Genomic DNA, 18,603 nt, shown 5'->3' with positions numbered 1-18,603 from the left:
TCCGGCCACCACTCACGGTGGCCGGCGGTCGTGGTCGGCGCCGGAGCACAGCTGCCGGCCGATGGTCTCTCCATCTCCGTTTTAGAGAGATGACAGAGAGAAATTTCATCTCTCTCAGTTAGAGAGAGAGATGAAACAAGAAAAATGAAATCATGGCCCTTAAGGGCCGGCTTAAATGGGTATAAATACCCTCATCAAAACGACGTCGTTTTGGTGAGGGTATCTGTGTAATTTCACACATGGGTAAACCCCATCCGTAGTCCATCATTTTTGTAACTTTATATTTTAGTCACTAAATCAATTTTTAAATTCTTTTAATTCGGTCTTTCGATTTTATTTAGTTTATAATTTAGTCCTAGCCTGTATACTTATATATATTTAGGGTAAATACCGTATTTAGTCCTTACAACTTTAATAACTTTTATTTTGACATCTAATTAATTAATTAAGGATTAATTACATTAGTAACACCTAATTTTCATAATATTTCAAACTAGAGTTTTTAATCTTGATATGTCATAATTTATTCACCAATTTTAATTATAAGTTTTATTACTTTTTATATTTAATTTTAATTTTATCTATTTTACTCATTGTTTATTTATATTTTAATTTTATATGTTTAAATTATTATTTTCATAATTATTTTATTCATATAAATATATATCTACATTCTTTTAAATAATAATGTTTATTTATTTTCAATATCAAAGAAAAGGGCAGTCTTAAAACAACTGGATATCCTATTCTGGTATTTTAAATAATTAAACATTATAAAAATTATAATTTAGTTTTATTTAAATTATTAAAATTTTAATATTTTTTTAATATCGAAGAAAAGAGCTGTCTTAAGGCACCTAGAAGTCATTTTCTGATATTTCTAAATAAATAAATATTTTTTATAAATATATTTAAATTAATATATTTTCTTAAAAATTATAGTAATAAAATTTGAAATAACATAATTATAAATTAAATATATTTGAATTTTTTTTATTTCTAATAATAGAGACAATTTATTATTAAAAAGTACCAATTTTGGACATTGTAGGGGTGCTAATCCTTCCCTAAACATAACCGACCACGAATCCCTTTTTTATTATTAAAAAGAACAAATTTTTGGTTAAAACGCATATCAGTTTATCTTTTAATCGATGTTTTCTTAAAAACTCTTTTAAAGGATGATTTTTAGGTATTCGACCTACCTGACCCAAAAGGACGATGGCGACTCCCAAATTATTTTAAAAACCATTTATTCACATCACTTTTCCCGCCAAGTAAAAAATTCGTGCCCGGACGAAAACCGATTACGACAGCTTGGCGACTCCGCTGGGGACTGTCAAACTTTAAAATCAATTGTAAATTGTCTCTATCAGTTGGAAATTAAAAATTCATATTTTTAATTTTTAATTATTTTCTTTCAATTTTTTATTACTTATTATTTTTATATTATTTTATTAATATTTTTTTATTTTATTCAGATATTAATTATTTTATGTCTGTTAGAGGTTTGAACATTTCTCCTCACACACAACACTTGCATTGCATAACATAAAGCTCTATAATTGAGTTTGTCCCTTTTAAGTGGGAGTGAAAGCGACGTCTTCGTGAGAATTTATTCTCCGTGTCAGACCTAGCAAGTAACTTTCGGGATTCATATGCTCTATGTCTTCGTGAGAATTTATTCTCCATGTCAGGCATATAGAAATGCATCCCCTCGAATTGAACTCGGTCTGCTTAAGTCTGTAGTGGACTATGATTGAGGGTTGGCAGCCCAAGGGGGCATCAACAAGGACAATTCGAGTACCTTTACTCTTAGAACTGAAACTCTGCATATAATAAACCCTAGAAATTCACCTGATCTAAGACAATACTGAACCTCTGTTCATAGGTATACACAAAGGAGAAATAAGCTCTAGCTTTTAATTTATTTTATTTCCTTTTCTTTTTCCTGAATAAATGCATGCGAACTAGAAATCATGCGGTTAGGTTAATTTTTTCCAAACAAAGCATGGAACTAGAAAGCATGAGGTTAAGATTTATACCTTGATAGATAGATTTTTTTTCCATTAGTTGGTACTAACTATTCTATTTTTTTTTCTTATTTTTTTTCATGCATGTTACATTGCTCTAATCTGTTCATATTGATTTCTTTTATTTACATTGCATGATCATGGCATAACCAAAATGTGTTTACTTGAAAGACTGATCATCATATTGGAAAGAAATTATAAATGGACAAAAAGTTCTATGATCAAACAAAATATGATGCGGCCAAGAAAAGACATCCCGAGGAAAATCCGAGGATAGAAGAGAGCTATGCACCTAGAGATCATGTGTCCATTAAGGAGCAAAAGGAGATACAAGAAATAAGAGAGCAGATGTCCAAGATGATGGATAGAATATCTGTTTTGGCCAAATGAGAAGAGATTCCTGCACAGAAAGAGAGAAAGCTTAATGAACATAATCCTGCAATCTCAAATATGCAAGGGACTTCTGATCCTAACCAATTTGAGAAGTTGCAGACAATCATCATTTGTATTCACAAATCGTCTGGAGATACCAAAGAAATGGTGATCACTGTAAAAGCTCCCAGAGAGATGAGAAGAAATCATGTAATCAGAAATCATCAAAGTTTGGTCTGCTCCCGACGTCTAAGACTCAGGTTCAATCCAAGACAAAAGGTGGTTCTCATCTTGATACTATCCCCATATCATATAAAGAGTTGTATGAGAAGTTACTTGAAGCACGAGAAGTGGATCCATATTATATAAAACTGTTCCAACCTCCATATCCGAATTGGTATAACATCAATGTTTATTGTAAATATCATGCCGGAGCTCAAGGACATACCATTGAAAATTGTCTTGCCTTCAAACGTCGAGTCCAAAGTCTTTTGGATCAGGGAATCTTGCAGTTTATGATAAATGATCAACCTAGTTTGGTAATTGAAGATCCTGCCAGATCAACACCAAATGTATTCAAAGGTAATAGAATCAGTAGGGACGTCCAGAAGGAAGAAGATTTGCTGAGATTCGAAGCCCAAATATGTCATTTGAATGATCAAAACGATAAATTGAGAACCGAAATGGAAAGCATACAGGAAGATTTCCAGAAAGTCAGTCAAGCATTTCAAAATGCTGGTATAGGGAACACCCCAGAAGAGTGGATAACAGGGGTCACCAAACTGAAGAAGAACTGTAACATACATGAAGGACGAGCCAAGAAGTTTTATCATAATTCATGAGTTACAGAAGAAAAATGCAATACGTTTGTTAGTGAATTGAAAAGATGTCAAGTCGAAAATCAAAGGTTGAATAGTGCTATGACCAACATGGAAGCATCATATCATATTCATCAGCTTGAGATCGATACTGAATTAAAAGCCACTATGGCCAAGAACAAAATATTGAAGAAATGTTTAGATGATTATAGAGATCTTGTACGAGAACTTCTTGAACATAAAGAATCTCTCACAAGAAAAAATGAACAACATTGTTTACAAACCTGGGAATTGACACAGAAGATGAATGAAAAAGACACTGTCATAAAAGAAGCTGCTGTTCAAGCAAACAATGTGGCTCATAAGCTGGTGGACATAGCTGGCTTCGCAAGAGAATTAAAGCAGATTGAGAACTCCACACCTGAGCATAAGTGGAAGTTAGTTTGGCTTTTAAGGGAAATAGAGAAGTTAGGAGTGAAAGCTATCCCCTACATGTAAAAGTTTTGTTTGATGTACCGAAGCTTTTGTGTTCAATGAAATCTGTTCTAAGATGATCACTCTTGAGTAACACCTTTTCATACATGCATTTACATTTTGTATCTGTGCATTTTCATTTTGTATTCTTACTTTTTATATCTTTGAATTGCACATTTTGTATTTTTATTTTTGGCATTTATGTATTTTCGCATTTACATTACATTTTTTTTATTTAAGTACTGTTATGTACTTTAATTATAAAAACATGTAAGTAATCAATGAAAGGTTTTGTAACAGTAAAACCAAGGTCATTCATTCATTTTACTTTACCATCATCATGAAAACAATGGAACGATCTTATGAGGGACTACAAGATCAGTGGCCAGAACAATTGACAGGGTTACCTCAGGATATAAGGAAAGAAACATCAGATTCAGTATCAGATGGATCAAATCAAATTATTCAGTGTATGGCATCTGATAAAGAGTTATCATGCTATCAGATTGAAGAGTCGAGAAAGATAACATACTCTGGGACATCCCAATTGAACCCAAAGAATAGCCTTGTTCATTATTCACAATATGAGGAAAGATTCGAGAGGATGGATGAAGCAATCAGAAATATGAAATGTGTTGATACTTCCCACAAAGAACTAGAAGCAAGAGAACTCAGCTTGGTTCCAAATTTGATTATTCCCCATGAATTCAAAATGCCTGATTTTGAGAAATATGACGGCACCAGTTGTCCCCTAATCCACCTGAGAATGTTTTGCAGAAAAATGGAAGGATATTTAAGTTCTGATGATATGTTAATTCACTCTTTCCATGATAGCCTCGTTGGCCCAGCAGTAGTATGGTACAATCAGTTGACCCAAGAACAGATCAAGAGATGGGTTGATTTAGCTGATGCATTTTTGGGACAATATCGGTATGTTAAAGGCTTAGCTCCAACACGTATGGATCTTCGAAGAGTAAAGAAGAAAACTAATGAAACATTTCAAGAATATGCCTTAAGATGGAGAGGAGTGGCAGCACAAGTTCAACCTCCCATGTTAGAAGAGGAGATATCACATATGTTTCGGGATTCCATTCCCGCTCCTTTCTGCAAGTTAATGCAGGCAAATCCGACAAAGGAATTCGAGAATCTTATGACAAGTGGAAATTTAATTGAGAATGTAATCAGTGAAGAAAACTCAAAAGTCACATCCAGGAGCCTGACGGATCAAAAAGCAAAAGTTGATCATGTGAATAAGTGTCGCATCCAGAGTCCTCGCAATTGCAAAAGAAAAAGAGCAAGTAACTGTTCGGATAGACCAAAGAAAGTCATGCGATCAAGAAAAACTTTGGAAGTGTTCCAAACTTCCATTTCATACTTGTATCCTCATTTGGTTAAAGGTCAATACATCACACCAAGACCAACTAAAGTGACATCAAACCCTTCTGCTCATAGCTATGATCAAGATAATGTTTGTAATTTCCACTTGGGGGTAAAGGGGCATTCTACAGGCAATTGTAGGCCACTGTTAAAAGAAATTGAGATGCTTGTTGACAAAGGGGTTTTGATACAAGAAATGGGGGGCAAATGAAGAAAAGAACCCTGATATTATTACATACCCAACATTATAGGAATAATGAGGCATGATGCATAAATAAGTGGAAGTGTTATCTACCACTATAGTACTTTTCTATTTTCAGCGTCCTGTTTAAACTTGTTTTTTGTTCCTTTCTCCGCTTTTTGTGCAATAAATAAATTTGTGTTGCTTTTAAGGTTATGAGCATTGAGTCAATTTTGTAATCTTGCAGTTCTTTGAATATCAACTGGATTAAAAAGTTCTTCATGATTAGAGTTATAATCTTTGACAGAATATCAGGATTGAAAACCAGAAAAACAAGAACCATTGACCTTACCTCAGAAGAAATACACCCAAACACTATCCTATTACAAATATGAGATAGCCTACTCCTATTGAAAGGAATTACAAAAAGGCTTGGTATTTGTATATAGGAGCGTACAACATGGGGCATCATTGGTGTATTACATTACAAAACCGACTAGAGTATTTTTCTATTGATGACGTTCGATGATGAACATAATCTTCACAAATAGGTAAATCTAGTTTAAGTCAGTTGCTTAAGAATTGAACTCTAACAAAGAGATTTTCTGAATTCCACCAAAACACCTACACTATAACAGGTTCTTCTTAACAAGCTTAAGAAATTGGATTTGAACACCCATGTTATATTATTATACATTAAAGCTTGAGTTGTCCCTCTAAAGCAATTGGTTAATCGCCCTGGCTTTATGGATAATATTCAACTAGTCTATTATATTATTATATGCAATAAAACTATCCCTCTAGAGCAATTGGTTAATCGCCCCGGCTTTATGGATAAGTTTTAATTAACCTGATAAAGGTAATTATATTATTATATACAATAAAGCTGAATTCAGCTAGCCAAAGTGGTAAATGTGTTAACAAATGGACTAAGGGAGTTGTGAAACACCTGTTATAGTCAACTTCACACAAGCACTCAGAAATTTCATTTTTAGACCAATATTTTGGCACTACTTTGATTAGATGAGTCTAAATGAAAGATTCCAGAGAATTGAAATGGAAGAACTCTAGAAGGCTTAGTAATTGGCAATCCTAGTTGCGTCATTTTGTACGCATCCGGTTAAAATACCAAGTCCTCAAAGTGAGACATGTGACAAAGTTCACAAAGAGCGAGAGATGAGTGACATCTTAAATAGATGTAACCATAGAAAATAGGAAGGCTATCCTGAAACCAAACCAAATCTTGATACTTGTCAAAGAATTATAATTCTCAAACATTACAGAGTTGTTGATTCTTTTGATATTCTTTGAGTGAATTCATGCTTATGATTTGATTCTATTGTGAACCTGTGATAGGCAACATTTTACAAAATTATTTCATTCTTCAATAAAGAAAGGAGAAAAAACATTTTCAAACAGGAAAGTCTCAAATGAGGAAGATCCTTGAAGCAAGACGATGCATATTCTATCTCTGTTGTAGAAAAAGAATGAACGAGGCCAGAATGATGAATTATTTCACTTTCTTGAAAGCAAGTGGTCCAAGAAGCCAGAAAGTCTGGATAAGTGAACTTGTGACACTCTCCTATGACATCATTAGCAATCCATCAGGAAAGATTATCGTTTATCTCATGCTGAGGTTGATAAGCATCACCAGAAAAATTATTTTCCCCAGCCATCAATCCATGTTCTCTAGAAGATTACATCATAGAGCCATGAACAAGTCACTACCTGCACTCTGGTTATATTGTGATGCTGACTCAAGTCTTGATACATCATTGTTACTTCTTTCATGCCTATCATTTTCTTTGTCAAGATGATATCCATTATGCCCTTCAGAAGATTGCTGAATTTGAGATTGAGAATTTATGGCACAGAATAAGACATTGAAACAGATTCTACATTTGTATGCCTTTCATATTGGGTAACATTGGTTACATGATTCCAAAAGATGAGATAACCAGTTTTACTATCAGCCAAACCTTTCCATGGTTCGGGAAGAGTGGGATATTGCAGTACATATTTGGAACAATAGAAAGACAGTCGTTATAGCAGTCATTGCAAGAAAAGACACTAACGAAAATCTTCTAGTTCATCCTGATGATGTTTATTTCTTCCAGTAAGGTTGTTACGCTGGATGCTACCGACAACAAGGTCAAATACGCCAAATCTACTCATCAATTGCTCCAATTGATCACTATTCAGTTCTTGCACATCTGTTTTCAAAGGTATGCCAAGACAGTAGAAGGCAACCTCTGCATCACTGATCTCAGAGAAAAGAGACAGAACATTGATACCACCGGGGAACATGTCTCTAACAGATCATCCTCCTCATTTATGTTTTCAAAGGGAAACCTAGAAGCATTTCCACTTCATCAGGTTCAAATGGAAAAGCTTTATGCCTTCCAACTCATACCGGATTCCATTTTTGGCACTTATCAAGAACATATTTCTGGACACTCGAAGGTGGCTCATCATCAGAAGTTTCAAGAGCCTTACGGATCCTTTCTGTCAATTTGGCACTTCCTGTACATGTTTGTAAACAGTTTAACTTTGTTCTTGGAGCCCAGAAAGGCCACCATTTTTTGTCAATAGAAAAGCATCATGTATGGCACATGAAGGAAGTAGGATAAGAGGAAATCTGTTCTTAATTGGCAGATTATGAATATAGCCCCTTTTCAGTGTAGCATCATGAAAATACTTCGAATTTACAAGTTTTGGTTTTACATCATCAGTACTATGACATTTCAGTCCAAGCACCAACTGGAACAAGTGCCACTTTCTCATAGTAAAAATAATGAGGCTCAATAGCATCTTTTGGGAGTATTCTTTGAGTTATCTGATCTGTTTCAATATGAACCTCAAAACCAGTCATTGGGTTTGAAAGATGAACTGCATGATCATCTTCATTAAGAAGCTTCTTTTCAAGCTTTCTTTGTTTCATTTTCCACAAATCATTGCCCAAGTTTCACCTTTTCCCTGTAATTAGGATCATTGCATAATGGCTTCCTATCTTCTATCAGAAGAAGTGCGTCAGTAGCCTTAGCCATTTGAGCAGCACATATAAAATCTGTCAACTCTACAATTGATGAATTTAGACCACATATATCCATGGTTATTGAAGCCTTAGCCTTTGAGTATCCCATTTTTGTCAAGTATAACAGTTTATTCTCCTCATCAGAATCAGAATTCATGATTTCCTCGATATTAGAAGAACTATCAATATATGTGAAATCATCCTGAAAGATCGCTTCATAATCAGATGAGTTGTTATCAGAATCAACATGTTGCATGGGTGCGGATTTTTGATGAGCTTGTACCATTGTATATGTAGTCTTGCCATTGCATCAGATTATTGTTCGCGTAAATTGGTTTCTCTCCCACAGAAAAGTATATTTCAGAGATGGCCTTCACTGAAAGATGATAAGCCACTGTGTCAGCCTGGAACGGATTACCAAGCTATTTTTACTACTCTGTCTGATTAAATCCCTCCATATACAGAAAATGGTCACTTCATTCAAAAGAGGCACATATCTCAGACGTTTCTGTCAAAATGATTGATTGTTTCTTAAGTCTGCGACAACGTGAAGAGAATTCCTCCAGTTACTTGACAACACTATTGTTTAGTGACACCATAATGAGAGCATTCAAGATAAATAGATTTGGGGCATGAATAAATCCACATGTACCCATAACAATGCATTGTCAAAATTGGACCTCATAGGGATCATGAGATTCAAGTCAAACAGACATTGAAAATAAACCAAAATTAGAATGTTGGGGGCATTTTGAAGGTCCAAGTCAGACAGATCCATGTGGGATATCTTGAGGGCCAATTTTAACCAGTATGAATATTTGGGCATTTTTGAAGGCTCATCTCAACAAGAAGTAACGATTGAGCACACTTTTAACATCTGTATCAGCAAATGTTGGGGCATTTTAAAGGTTCCTTCAGACAGATCCATGTGGGGCATTTTGAAGGCTCAGATGAACAAGAAACAAATGTTGGGGCATGCTGAAAACCCTTTTCAATCAGAATCAAGAATGTTGATGTATCCTGAATATTTATATCAGCAAAATGCTGGGACATGCTAAAGGCCTATATCATCATGTGTTAAAGATCATTGATTTGAGAAAATATTTCCAATGAGACAGAAAGATATGAAGAATGAAAATGGTAAAACAGTGACAGTCGAGCTGACTATACATAATTGCTTCGTTCATCAAGCAGTTACATTATGATCATGTTGTTGAACAAATATCTACTCAGCAAGTATGGTTTCAAGTACCCAATCTTCTTAACCATGTATCATATGACAATGTGTTCTTTGTTAAGCTACATCATGGTTGCATGAATAAAGATGGTCCCCAGGTAGACTACTCGATCCAGGGTTCAGTTCCTCAAGATCTCAGCTTTGAATTTTGCATTCTGTGTGTCGGTGATGATTGGAAATATTTCTTTGAGATTCCTGGCAGTTAGTTTCAACCATAATGTTGAGATTATGGAGCTGTTTTTCACATCAGTTTTTGCTTACTTGATGACATTGAAAAGGGAGACTCGACTCTCACTTATATTACTGTTATTCTCGTTGTTATTGGGATCATCATTGCTAGCCAAGATGAACTGAGTTTCCATCTATTTTGGTTTTATCATGTACGTTTCATCCCCAGAAGCAAGAATTCTACGGATATCTTTCTGTACATGGATCCTATAGCTAAAGTGTTTCTACTTTCTATAATGCTCATTACAGAAGAAAACGTGATCAATATTACATTTGCCCTTGCCCGATATGATATCAAGAGTAATTAGTGTCTTCTATTCAATTCGACACCAGCATATCTTGTGAATTTGACCAACTTTTTGGTCATACCAACATCACACTTGAATCCCCATTGAGTTTTGTTCTCAAATGGTCTTGTGACATCATACAAAAACTTTGAACACCATGCAAAAGAGCCTCACTGACCAGAAATCTGGGCAGAAACCACAAGAAATGATGAATGTGTTGTCAAATGTTTTACGAACATCTGAGCAGAAGCCACATGAAAGGATGAATGCGCTGTCAAATGTTTTACGAACATGCTATTCTGATACTGAACCAATGTTACGATCCTATGGTTTCCAGTTATTGATCCAAGATGAAGTCTGTCTTCTTCAACCCCAAGATTATAAGTGAGATATAATGAAGATTTCTTTCCACAGAAGGAGAGCTGAAAATTTTGACAACAAGAAACTAGTGGAGCTAACTAAGGTTGAATGACATGTTGTTGTTAAGCATCTCGACATGATATGGTCCAAGTTGCCTTATTCGAGATCTGATTATATGTGGAGACATGAAAGGAATTGGAATAAATCTTCCTTGTGATGTTTCAAGAGTTAAATTAGAACAGACTCTACTCTCCTAATTAATCCCTGCTGAGTCAGGCATATCTACATCTACACTCTTCAAAGATGATAGATTCTCTTTTTAAAGATGATAGATTCTCTTTTCAAAGATGAAAGCTTTATGGGATTTATACACAAGTCCAAGCAAATAAAGTTAGTTTTATCCAAGACAAAATGGGGTATCAGGGTCATAATTTTGACTACAGCAAGAGTTCCACAAATAAAAAATTTCTTCTGAGACTTTCATGAAACAAAGAAGACGCCAAGATACAAGTCGATCAGATGATTCTGCAGAAATGAAAGCTTGATAGCATAAGTTTCTACACTGATATCCAGAGATAACCCTGGCAATAAATGATGAAGTGAAGGAAGACCAAGTTCACCACTTTGAAGTCAAATGAAGATTGCATCAACATTCATGCATTCATAAGAATATCATTTACACAATAGACAATGCATTACATTGATACATCTGAGTGCATTCAAACATGAAGTTTTACAAATCTTCGGAAGAACAAGAAGATTAATGGTAAAAAATACCTTACACAAAGAAGGTATTCAAAACCGCAAATACAAGAATCATGCAAACATCTGAAGAAAAGATGGATGCAATCCATAAAAATAAGCATTATCTTGAGATTGGGGCATGTTACCCAATCAACATGTTATTTTGAAAAAATGAGAAAACGATTTCCATAGTTTCTCATTCAATCTTTTCTAAAAATGAAATTGTTGAAATGTAAGAAAACGATTTCCTTAGTTTTTTTACTTAGTAAACTATTTCCCACATCTGTAAGTCCTACAGTGCATGATGTTTCCAAAAAGCCTTCGGGAGCTTTTTGATGTTTTCAAAGCCTTAGGTTCATCTGTAAGTCCTACAGTGCATGATGTTTCCAAAAAGCCTTTGGGAGCTTTTTGATGTTTTCAAAGCCTTAGGGTCATCTGTAAGTCCTACAGTGCATGATGTTTCCAAAAAGCCTTCGGGAGCTTTTTGATGTTTCCAAACCTTAGGGTCATCTGTAAGTCCTGCAGTGCATGATGTTTCCAAAAAGCCTTCGGGAGCTTTTTGATGTTTTCAAAGCCTTAGGGTCATCTGTAAGTCCTACAGTGCATGATGTTTCCAAAAAGCATTCGGGAGCTTTTTGATGTTTTCAAACCTTCGGGTCATCTGTAAGTCCTACAGTGCATGATGTTTCCAAAAAGCCTTCGGGAGCTTTTTGATGTTTTCAAACCTTCGGGTCATCTGTAAGTCCTACAGTGCATGATGTTTCCAAAAAGCCTTCGGGAGCTTTTTGATGTTTTCAAAGCCTTAGGGTCATCTGTAAGTCCTACAGTGCATGATGTTTCCAAAAAGCCTTCGGGAGCTTTTTGATGTTTTCAAAAGCCTTTAGGTCATCTGTAAGCCCTTCAGTGCATGATGTTTTCAAATATTTTCATCCTACTCAATAGAGGCCAAATGAAAAAATTATTGTCTTTTTCGTCTTTACTCTATTCTTGTTAACACAAGAATGAGCAAAGAGGGGCAGCTGTAGACATTAATATTTTCATAATAATAATTATAATTATTATTAATATAATATATTATTTTTATTATTTATTATATATATATATATATTACAAATTACATCAAAGGCCCAATCCAGTACAGGCCCGATCAATTGACCCAGACTAAAATGAAACCCTAAACATTTAGGGTTTCAGATAGGGTTTCTAAACCTTAGCTCCCAGCCGCCGTTTCCAAAAGCCCCGCGCGGCACCTCCTCATGTTTCAAGAAGAGCCCAGCTGCCACCTTCAGGTGTTCCACCCCGCTGTAGCCACGACATCACCGCCTCTTCGAAGACTCCAGAAACATCACGCCGGCCGTCCACGTCTCAGCTATGGGGTGAGTCACCACATAGTTTGGTGACTCACCGAAGTTTCCACTCTTTAACCAGTCCGAGAGGAGCGCCGTGGTGGCTATAAAAGCCACCGTTACCTGCAAAATAAAGAAGACAACAGCCACGACAACCAACAGAAAAAAAGGAGGAACCACCAATAACATACAGCAACAAGAACACGAACCCACAACAGCCAATATAACATAAAGAGAAGAAAAGAAGAGATAGCTTACTTTGTCATTGGAGGCTTTCGAAACGTCGCCGGAAACCTTCGAACTTCGAAGGTAAAATCCTAGATCTAGGAAATACTATGGGGTTGTAGGAGAAAAGGATACCAAATTTGGCTTTAGGGTTAAAAGAGCTTTGATTTGGTATGGTTTTGTAAGTTCGGCCACCACTCACGGTGGCCGGCGGTCATGGTCGGCGCCGGAGCACGGCTGCCGGCCGGTGGTCTATCCATCTCCGTTTTAGAGAGATGACAGAGAGAAATTTCATCTCACTCAGTTAGAGAGAGAGATGAAACAAGAAAAATGAAATCATGGCCCTTAAGGGCCGGCTTAAATGGGTATAAATACCCTCATCAAAACGACGCCGTTTTGGTGAGGGTATCTGTGTAATTTCACACATGGGTAAACCCCATCCGTAGTCCATCATTTTTGTAACTTTATATTTTAGTCACTAAATCAATTTTTAAATTCTTTTAATTCGGTCTTTCGATTTTATTTAGTTTATAATTTAGTCCTAGCCTGTATACTTATATATATTAGGGTAAATACCGTATTTAGTCCTTACAACTTTAATAACTTTTATTTTGACCTCTAATTAATTAATTAAGGATTAATTACATTAGTAACACCTAATTTTCATAATATTTCAAACTAGAGTTTTTAATCTTGATATGTCATAATTTATTCACCAATTTTAATTATAAGTTTTATTACTTTTTATATTTAATTTTAATTTTATCTATTTTACTCATTGTTTATTTATATTTTAATTTTATATGTTTAAATTATTATTTTCATAATTATTTTATTCATATAAATATATATCTACATTCTTTTAAATAATAATGTTTATTTATTTTCAATATCAAAGAAAAGGGCAGTCTTAAAACAACTGGATGTCCTATTCTGGTATTTTAAATAATTAAACATTATAAAAATTATAATTTAGTTTTATTTAAATTATAAAATTTTAATATTTTTTTAATATCGAAGAAAAGAGCTGTCTTAAGGCACCTAGAAGTCATTTTCTGATATTTCTAAATAAATAAATATTTTTATAAATATATTTAAATTAATATATTTTCTTAAAAATTATAGTAATAAAATTTGAAATAACATAATTATAAATTAAATATATTTGAATTTTTTTTATTTCTAATAATAGAGACAATTTATAATTAAAAAGTACCAATTTTGGGCGTTGTAGGGGTGCTAATCCTTCCCTAAACGTAACCGACCACGAATCCCTTTTTTATTATTAAAAAGAACGAATTTTTGGTTAAAACGCAGATCAGTTTATCTTTTAATCAATGTTTTCTTAAAAACTCTTTTAAAGGATGATTTTTAGGTATTCGACCTACCTGACCCAAAAGGACGATGGCGACTCCCAAATTATTTTAAAAACCATTTATTCACATCACTTTTCCCGCCAAGTAAAAAATTTGTGCCCGGACGAAAACCGGTTACGACAATGAGCTTTAATTTTGTTCATTATTCTATAACAGTGTCAATTTTTTTAATATATTGATATAAGATTGTGTTAAATGTCAATAATGATATCATCATTTAACTATTTTTAAAACCATGAAAAATAAATATAATTTATAAAAATATTAAAACTTATAAAATTCTACTAACATCTTATAAAATAAAAAATTTTAATATTTTCAAATCAATTTTTTTTGAAGTAATCAGGTGTGATTATGAGGTAGTATAATCTTTCTTTGTCATTGGAAATGTGCACACATGCTACATATGTATCTACTAGAATACATAACCTTTTGAAAGAACAATACTCCGTTTTAGCATTAAAGTCACTTGATGAGTTCATCAAATTAAAATTTTCAAATATCATCAATTTAATTGATGTTGATATGATTTTAGAATACTTTTCTTTGAGGCTAATTATATGTGTTTCAAACTTTTATTGAGTTTAACAAGCAAAGAGTCTAATCGAGTATAAATCAAGTAATTTTTGAGTCGAGTCAAATATTACTCTACTCATGATTGACTCTTATTAGGGTAGCACTCTTATTTATTTTTCTCTTCATTGCTATTTTGTTAAATAAATTTTGAATTTTTTTATATAACAAAAAGAGGAGAAATAAGTTGATTGAGAATTTTTTTTAAAGGTTTTTGTTGGGATATTCAATGAAGCTCAATGATCAACTAAATAGTGCCAAGACGGGTGAATTGGCCAATTTGAGTTTAGAGAGTAAGGAGTAAAAAGAGATAAGAATTTTGCATAATGATTTATAGTGGTTCGACTTCTCAATCAAGTATACATCCAATACCTAAGCTCCTCACTTAAGATTTTCTAACAAATTTACTAATTTGTTCTTTCTTTTTCACAGGATAAAGAGATAACCTTTATACTCCCTAGCTTTTCAAAGGCTCAGCTAGAAACACTCCCCTTTTACAAAAGGAATAAATTGAGTAAATAAGAAAACCTTTAAAAGGTAGGTGTTTACGTGATTAAGCTCACTAAAACACTAATATTTACAAGAGAAAGGAAAATAAGAATAAAAGCTCTTCTCTTGTGTATGATTGCTTGGATAGGTGTTCTAACCCATCTTCAAGTGTCCTCAACTTGTGTTTATAGGTTGGAATGTATTTGTGGTCGTTTCTAGCTGTTGGGGATGATTTGGAGCCGTTGGAGATAATTTTTCTACAAAATAAAACTGTCTAGGACAGGGAGTATCGATACTCCTTTAATGAGTATCAGTACTTCCTTTATAATATTTAAATAAACTGGTCATTACTAACCGTTGGGCTTGACCAATATCGATACTATGCTCATGGTATCGATACTGCTATGTAAAGTAGTATCGGTACCCCTTTGAGTATCGGTACCTCTTTTGCTTTCTAGAATTTGAGCAATTCGAAAACACATGGTAGTATCGATACTACCTAGAGAGTACTGATACTTCTCTTACCTTTGGTATCAGTACCACATGAACAATATCGGTATTATTCATATAGTATCGATACTGTAACAGTATCGATACTACTTACCTAGAAAAATAATTTTGTGCTCAAATTCTATTTTAATGGACTTTGAATTATTTTTGAATGAAAACTTTGAACAAATTCAATTCAAGTCCAGAAACATTTTGCCTTAATTTGCTATATCAAAATATTATAAAACATAGTTCAACAATCTCCCCCTTTCTGATATAACAAAACATTCGAAAAATTATTTTTAGTAAAACTCCCCCTTAATAAAATATTTAATGAAAAAGATAAATATTTGGAAAATATTAAAGCTCCCCCTTTTTCATTGAGAAATTGAGTTTTTCAAACCTATATTTCTTTCCCTTTTTGTTATATAAAAAATAATTCAAACTTTTTAAGTTCAAAAATAACAATGGAGAGTAGGTAGTAAATTTACATTAAAATCATTTGAAAAATTAAAGCTCCCCCTCAATAAAAGCATTCCAAACAAAAATTTGACTTTAAAAGCTTGACACTTAAAAAATTTGAATTTCAACAAAGATGAACAAACATGTTAGCCCATGAAATTCAATATATCAAAGTCTAAAATACTTTATGCTATACCAAATGTTGAATTTAAGTGCATGTTCATAAAACTATCCAAAAAAATGGCATGCATTTGAAAATTTGATATAAATTGTTAGAGAGATATCATTTGCAATAAATCACATGCATAAACATTTAAATTTAGGTCAAAATTTAAAATTTGTTAAAACAAAGCATTATAACCAATTTTGACCAAAAATCATTATGATGAACTAAGAATTGTGAAAAATCATTAAAAAATTGTTCATCATAATAGAATTTTCAACATACATGAGATGAAAGACATAAAATTATTTAAAACCAAAATTCATGTATCTTAAAAACTAAATGAGCAACCAATTATGCAAAATGAAAAAGCTTTAAGTTTAGAGGTTACCCATTCTGTTCAAGTGTGGCTAGAGCATTTGCATATCTTCACATTCGTTACCATTGCTCCCACACACCTACAAGAGACATTTAAGTAGATTTTGGTATCCAAATTGCTTTGGATTCTTGAATGTTAGTGTCAATGTCTCTAGTTCCCTTAGGAACTCATACTTGTCTAATTTTAAAAGATTTTATTTTCTTTTATAGGACAAGTATGTACATTGTGACCATGAAAATGACAATGTGAGCATTTTTCCATTTTTAACCATAATGAGTTGTTTCTAGAAATTAATTTTTTTCTTTTGTTAAGCTTTCAAGCTTAACTTTCAAATAAAATTTTCTTTTTCTAAATCATTGATTTTGATTTTTGAAAGCTCTAAATCATTTTTCAAAGTTTCATTTTGTTTTTCAAAATCAACTTTTGCTTTCAAAATCAAATTATTTTCAATTTTAAATTTTGAAATTAATTTCTTATATTTGGAATTCATGGTCTTAAATTCCAAATACAACTCATCATAGGCAACTTGTAACTCATTAAACGAATAAGAATTTAATTCACTAGAGTTAGAAGTTACCATTGAATCTTCTTCTATGTCCATGAGGCATAGGTTGGTTACTTCATCTTCATCATTGGAGTCATCTTCATCACTCCAAGCTGCTACAAATACCTTCTTCTTAGTTTATCCCTTCTTCTTAGTTGATCCCTTATTCTTTAGGAGGGGACAATCATACTTGACATGCCCCGTTCTTTGACATTCGAAGCACACTGAGAGACCCTTCTTTTTCATTGATTCATGTTTCACTTCCTTAGAATTCATGAATCTCTTGAATCTTTTGAAGTGCTTGGTTATTTCTTCTTCTTCATCATCATCTTCATCTACCTCTTCACTTGAGTCTTGATTACTCTCATTGGTGGGTTTGAAGGCAATGTCTACCTCATTGTTCTTCTTGTTTTTCTTCTCTTCATCTTCTTATTCTTCCTTTACCATCAACTCATGAGTGAGAAGAGACCCAATAAGCTAATCAAGAGTGAGTGACTTTAGGTTCTTAGCTTCGATAATCTTCGTCTTCTTCGATTGCCAAGACTTTCAAGCTTCTCATTAGGGATAACTTCTCCAAATCCCTTGAGATTATTGACAATCATAGAAAATCTATCCGTCATAGCTTTTATGTCTTCATCCGATTTTATCTTAAAATTCTAATAGCTATGGTTGAGAACACTAATTATGGTTTCCCTCACTTTAGTGGTTCCTTCATGAGTGACTTGGAGCTTGTCCCAAATCTCTTTAGCATTAGAAAAGATGAGACTCTTCCGTATCCATCCGGGCCTAATGCACAAAATAGAATGTGCATAGCCTTAGTATTGAGTTGAAACTTCTTCTTCTCTCCATCACTCTATTCATCCATCTCACCGGTTGGAATGGAGTATCCTTTCATGATTTAGTTCCAAGATCCTAGATCGTTGGCTTGAATGAAGAGCATCTTCCTATTCTTCCAATAGATATAATTTTCTCAATTGAAATAAGGTGGCTTGTTGACCGGTTGAGAGTCTTTAATGTAATAAGAGTATGAGGTCAAAGGTATCTTCTCATTTGCATCAGGAATTGGTAGAGCTTCTTCAATGATCGTCTCAAGGTTTTTAGACCTTCTAATGACTCAAGCTCTGGTATCAATTATTGGGATATTTGATGAAGCTCAATGATCAACCAAATAGTGCCAATAGGGGGTGAATTGGCCAATTTGAGTTTAGGGAGTAAGGAGTAAAAATAAATAAGAATTTTGCACAAGGATTTATAGTGGTTCGACGTATCAACCAAGTCTACATCCACTACCTAAGCTCCCCACTTAGGATTTTCTAACAAATTCACTAATTTGTTCTTTCTTTTTCACATGATAAAGAGATAACATTTACACTTCCTAGGTTTTCAAAGGCTCTGCTAGAACCACCCCCCTT

This window comes from Hibiscus syriacus, unplaced genomic scaffold (assembly GCF_006381635.1).
Source record: "Hibiscus syriacus cultivar Baekdansim isolate YM2019G1 unplaced genomic scaffold, ASM638163v2 tig00111648_pilon, whole genome shotgun sequence".
NCBI lineage: Eukaryota > Viridiplantae > Streptophyta > Magnoliopsida > Malvales > Malvaceae > Hibiscus > Hibiscus syriacus.
Note: the sequence above shows the minus strand (reverse complement) of the source record.